General features: G+C 39.4%; 1 long non-coding RNA gene across 1 annotated transcript; it reads left to right on the plus strand.

Moving 5' to 3' along the window:
- The first annotated feature begins 1,881 nt into the window (after window positions 1-1,881).
- Window positions 1,882-3,964, plus strand: LOC119033677. The gene is made up of 4 exons (XR_005079349.1): window positions 1,882-2,040; window positions 3,022-3,076; window positions 3,236-3,296; window positions 3,542-3,964. It is a non-coding gene; the product is annotated as an uncharacterized LOC119033677 (long non-coding RNA).
- The last annotated feature ends 2,238 nt before the right edge of the window (window positions 3,965-6,202 follow it).

Consider the following 6,202-nt stretch of genomic DNA (forward strand, 5'->3'; position numbering starts at 1 on the left):
GAAGGGGGGGTTCGGGAAGCACGGGGCGGCGTTGGGGGGTGCAGGTGCAGTGAAAGGATGGATGGATGGATGGACGGACGGATGGATGATGGATGCATAGATGGACGTGGAGAGGGGGGAGGACGCATCGGGAGATTGGTTCAACGGCGGGACTTTCCCACCAACATGACCCGGCGCCATCGGCACACTCATTAGGTCATTACAATAAAGAAGGGGGCACTTTTTTGTTTTATTAAAAATCTCATTAATCCCCCAACAAAAGGCACATACTGACCTCATTGGTGCCCCTGTTATCTGAATATGCCTTTATATAATGGACCATATAATTGCAGCTCGGCGCCCTAGCGGCTTTCCCTCCGTCCAGTCCTGGTAGTATTTGGTCTGTGAGAAGTGAAAGGGGAGCTAAAGAGTACTGGCCTCTCCGGGTGACCAATGACCTAATGAGAAAAAAAAAACAAAAAAACAGCTTAGACGCAAGTTTCTGTCGCCGTAGGAGGGACGAGGCTCTTCTCCACAGGTGGGACATCCAAGACTAACAATCGTACTGGATGATTAGAATCCAGGTCAAAGTCTCAAAAACACTCAAAATAAAAAGGTTGAGAGAGTCAGCAGAAGCGTTTCAGTTCATCCAGGAGAGAAACACGACGGTCGAACCAAACGCTGTCAACAACATGTTGATGGAGGCGTTTTTCGAGTAACAGAAGAAAAGTTTCTCATCTTTAAACATTTGAGAGGTAAAATACATCTGATCCTGTATTTTTAATAAGTATAATGTGTTCCTCTTCAGCCTTTTCTCTAAAAACTATTTAAATACTTCTGATTATAAAAACTCAGCAGCATGAACAGAAGTCCAGAGCCCGTTTTAACTAAAATATGTATTCATGAGCTGATTTTAAAGGTGCAGTACGTGAGAATTTGCCACCACGCTCCAAACAACAACCTCTCGAGTTCACACTCCGTACAACAAAGAAGTCATAGATATAAAAATCATATCGTGACTGTTATTTCCTCACATTCTTCTCATAACTGTGGTTATTCTCTCATCAGGATTCTTGTATAATCGCACCACACATGGAGCTGAAGTTTATTCATGAGAAAGAAAACTGCCCCCTCCTTGCTTCACGTGAACACACAGATCCATAATAAAAGAGATATTGTTTCCTGTGTGCACCGTTAATGTGAATGTAAAGTTTAACCTTTATTTTGTTCCCCGTCCCGTCTGCTGTGCGTCACCCTCGGCGGCTACATGTCAATCAGGACGCTCGCTTTAATCCTCCTCCTGTTTGTTCTGGAGGACGTTCGCCGCTGACAAAACAGGGAAGATGTCGCACACATGAATGAGCTGCAGGATCAGAGAGCGTCGCTCATGCAAAACCTTCCTTCTCCTGATAAAAGCCACAGCTAAGAGTTGCGTGAGCGTTCGTGAGGGGAGCCGGAGATTATTAGTGGGTTTAACTCAACAGGAAGTCGGTTATCAGATCACTTATTTGTTATTTTTAGGAAAAGAAACTGATCAGATCAGGATTTAAAATTCAAATCCAGTGTTTGAGCTTCTGTGGAGTCAGCGGCGACACTTTGCTTCTGCACGAGAAGATGAAGCGATAACAAGCGAGAGGCGACAAATCGAATCAGGAAATGTCTCCTGGCAACGTTTTAATCAGTCAAACTCAATGATATTAACACATTTTGTGTGAATATTAAACCTTATTTTAACCTTTTTTTGTGTAAATTAAAACATGTAGAAGTTTATTTGTGTGCGTTTCATCGCTCACTGTTCATGTAACTGTGACTTCCAACCTGCTCACACTGATCAGAAGTCTGTCAGGTGGTTACTGCTCACCTGTCTCCACTGATCATGTGACTTGTCTGCCAACCAATAGGAGCCTAAAAGCGGCCATTTTGTGCCTCCCTGATGAAAGGCCTCGATGGCTGCAACATGTCGGCATGTTGTTTTTCTTTAAATGTGATAAATTAAAGTGTTTTAACTGGTTTGAGGGCACAAGAGGACGGCGGAGAGGACATCCTTCATCTCCTCTACAGGTCAGTTATTTTATTCTTATTATTCTTTTTTATCCTGAACTTTTGTTATTTGATGGAGACTGACAAACAAACTGGAGGAAATAAAAAGGTGCTTCTAACACATTTACAGCTTTACAGGTCAGACAGGGAACATAAAAGCAGTTGTAGTTTATTTTGTCTGTTTTTCCACTTTTACTGACAGGAAAGACTCAGATCATCCAAATATCACAATTTACTATCCAAAGAAGATTCTTATCTACACAGCTGAAAACATACAGACAGATTAAAAATCAAGAAAACTCTAAAATCCATCCTGTGTTCGACGTCTGTACGAGGAGCTCGAGTCTTCAGGTGAAGTTTTCTTTGCCTGTCAGTCAAACAGTGTGGTAGTCGGTGGTGAAGGTGGACTGAAGCCAAACAGCCTGTGGTGACGGAGTGATGGGAGGAGGAGGAGGAGGGCGAGAAAGGAAGGGAGAGATGAAAGAGTGCAGGAGGAGAGATGAGTGATCCAGTCATCCAGCCAGCAGACATCCCAGAGGACAGGAAACACGGTGTTGACCCGTCGTCTGCTCCCTCCTTCCTCCTGCTGATTCCTCTCCTCCTCCTCCTCCTCTTTCTCCTGAGCTCCTGATAAAATACACATCTTTTAATTGTAATTGTTGTATTTGCTTGCTCGACCATGATGCAACGGGCAGATTATCAACCTGAATCATCTTTTGATTGATTGAAAAAACTAAATTAACTTCCACGTTGTGTTTTCTACAGTTTTGCATTCATAAAACAATCTTTTCTACTGGAGCTGTGCTGCAGAGACGCACCAGACATAACACTCATCCTACAGAAAACACACTCTACATTTAGATAAACACAACAGAGCTAACTTTGAAGTTGGAGTACGATAAATGAATGTCCTGTACTCACAGATTCTACAACATGACTTGTTTTCCACAAAGATTTAATGTTTAACGAATTCTTTAGAAAAGTGTCGACTTTATTCTGCAGCAGTGAGCCGCCGTCAGAGCTCGAAGGAGGAAAGAAAACAACAAAATCAAAGATGGTCAGTGGGTCAAAATCATGTCAGTTTTATACACAGTAAAACATTTTACCATGCAGTTTTTCAAAAGACAATATTCCTGAGCAGCTGTTCACATTGCTGATGACTGACATCACATGTGTCTCTGTAAACCTGTTGCTATCTGAATCTTCATGTCAGCAGGTGTGTTTCTGTGCATGCGTCTCCAGCCGGCCTGCTATCAGAGCTGACAGGAAACAGGCGAGTGTGTCACATTCTGCATATCCTCCTAAAACTTGAATATTATTGTGTTTATCAGAAAATGTTTTCTTCAGACTAATTCAGTAAAATCCAGATGGAAACTGTCTCCATGCTGATTATAGTCACATTCAGAGTAACAGTGAAAATTCTTCTTTTCTGTTCCAAACACTCATCCTCTCCCCTCCATGCTGCCTCTTGTGCCCTGACCTCGGCCTCCCGGCCTCCCGGCCTCCTGCTGTGGTATCCCAGAGGCCCCCGGGGCCCCGGGCTCCTTCTTCCCCTGCAGCCCCACCTCCACAGGAAAGCCCCCAGACTGCCGCCCAAATACCTCCACAGATTCTTCCTCTCCCTCCCTCTCAGATGCAGCGAGAGGCCCTTCGCGGCTTCGCCTCGCTTCCACCGCGGGCCTCGGAAATACCTGAGACCCCCGAGCGCGGTCGCCGTTAGTCTGCTGCTGCGCTTTGACCGAAATTCAGTGCCGAGAGGTTCAAACTGCAGATGTTCACGCTCAGATTCAAACCGCTGCTCGAATCTGAGACTTTGGATTCTGATTTAATGTGCTGAACGCCTGAAACAAGAGCAGACTGCTGATCTGTAATATTATATCATACATTTTTATGTTTTAATTCAAAGTAACACAATTTTGTTATTAAATAAAATGTTTCTGCTGAAGGTTTTTCTTTTCTGTCCATTTTTCCAACAAGTGTCTCCCGCTGATGTGAACAGTAGAGTTTAAAATCCAAATTGTTTCAATAAAGATAAAATTAAAAAAAAAATCTTGCTTTAAGTTTGATGTGATTGGTGTTAAACAATCTAATTATGAATCTAACAGAGAAGATGATCAGAGCGCTGCTGCTCAACATGAAGCAGAAAATCATTTCCAAAGCACGAAACTGCAGATTTCAAGCTCCACGCATCCTCTCTCATGTGTAGAGGCGTCAAATAATAATGAATATTTTGTATTAATTCAAACAAAAGCTTCATAAAAACCAAATGAAGAAGCTTTGAGGTTAAAGCTGATCATCAGGCTCCATCTAGTGGTCCAAACTTCACACCGCACATTTACCTCTGAAACTATGTTCCTTCATAAAATCAGATTAAATTGGGTTTTGCTCCACTTTGCCATTTAAGTTAATGTTGCATCAGTAATAAAAACATAATATAACAGGTGATGCTGCAACATTGACACTTCTGTACTTTTACAGAAGTGATTGTAATTAAATAGGAATTTCTGTAGTTATTTAAGTGAAGGAATACTGTTGATTAAAAAAAATACATCAGGAGAAAATAATTTTCAGGACAGTGAAAAAATGTTACGAGGCTCATTTTTCTGACTGTTTCTTGTAAAACTAAAACACACCAGGAGGTCCAAGGTGAAGGTGTTTCCTGTGTTCCTCCTCCTTACTGTCTGTGATGCATCCAACAATGGAGGAGTCGTCAGAGAACTTCTGCAGAAATTCACCCTGTTTCACTAATGACTTTTTTTTTCCTTCTTCCCTAGAAAAGACGTTTTTCAATTTGGGAAGCAATGCGAAAAAAGAAAAAAAGAACATCCATGTGTGAACAAACAAAATCCAGGATTTTTGTCCCCCAGTTTTCATAAATGACAAAATGTCCCCTGAATTAATTTTTTTTCTCCTGGAATTTTTTATTTGTTTTACAGATTACTTTCTTAAACATTTGTTTATAGAAATTTCTCAAAAGTAAATTCTGATTGACTTCTGATTTTTTCACTCAGTGATTTTTTTTTCCCCAAGAGAATTTTTTTCACTTACCTTTTTGATTTAAAAAAAAAAATCCCCCCCCCCCAAAACAAAATTCCCAGAATGTTTTCCGCTCAGTTATCCATAAAACATTTTTTAGAATAATTTTTTCTTTAAGATTTTTAATTTTTTTATTATCTTTTTTTATTTCTCTAATGTGTGTCCAATATTTCTCCTCTTTTACAGATGAGTTTCTTTACCTAAGAGACATTTTATTTTCATTTTCCTTCAGGTTTTGAAATATGTCTCTTGGAATGGAATTTTTTTCACTAATAAATTGTGAGTCCATGACAGTTTTTTTCAAAAAATTTGATAGATATTTAAAAATCAATGGAAAAAAAGTTACTCAGGGAGAAATCACTGGCATTTTCTAAGAATTCTGACATATTGAGGAATTCTCACTTTTGGAATTTCCAGGGGTTTTCCCTCAAATTTCTGACTTCCTGAGTCAGAATTCCCAACAAGATCAGAATTTTGAGAACAAAAAGGCAAAATTCCTGAAAAAAAAAAAGAAAAGAAAAAAGTAGTCATAAGAAAACAGCAGTCAGAAATCATCAGAAAGATTCTACTCCTTTTGTTAGACTTATTTTGGATCTCTGATAATTATTTTTCGAATTCTAATTTTTTTAGGAATTCTGACATTTTGGGGAATTCTCCTGGGAATTCTGATTTTCTTTTTAAAATTAAGACGTTTTGGGGGATTTTATTTTCTTCTTCTTTTATGGTAGTTCTGACTTTTTGGCCAACTCTGACTTTCCTTTGGAATTCTGACTTTTCTGTGAATTCTGATCTTTTTCTCTTCAAATTCTGACTTTGTGTGGGAATTTATTTTTTTTTAACTTTTTTTCATTTTGACTTTTCTGGCGAATCAATTTTAATGTAATTCTGAGTTTTATTCAAAATCCTGAAATTGATGGGTATAACACTTCTGCTTGTCAGATTTCTGACTTTTCTGGCAATTCTGACTTTTTTCAGAAATTCTTGGGAATAATGATGTTTTGTGAAAATTCTGACCTTTTGGGGGGGAATTTTGACTTTTTCGCTTTTCTGACATTTGGGATTTCGTAAAATTCTGACTTTTGGGGGGAATTATTTTTTTTTTTAGAATTCAGATTTGTAAGTAATTCAGATTTTTTCTCTTAGAATT

This window comes from Acanthopagrus latus, chromosome 15 (genome assembly GCF_904848185.1).
Source record: "Acanthopagrus latus isolate v.2019 chromosome 15, fAcaLat1.1, whole genome shotgun sequence".
NCBI lineage: Eukaryota > Metazoa > Chordata > Actinopteri > Spariformes > Sparidae > Acanthopagrus > Acanthopagrus latus.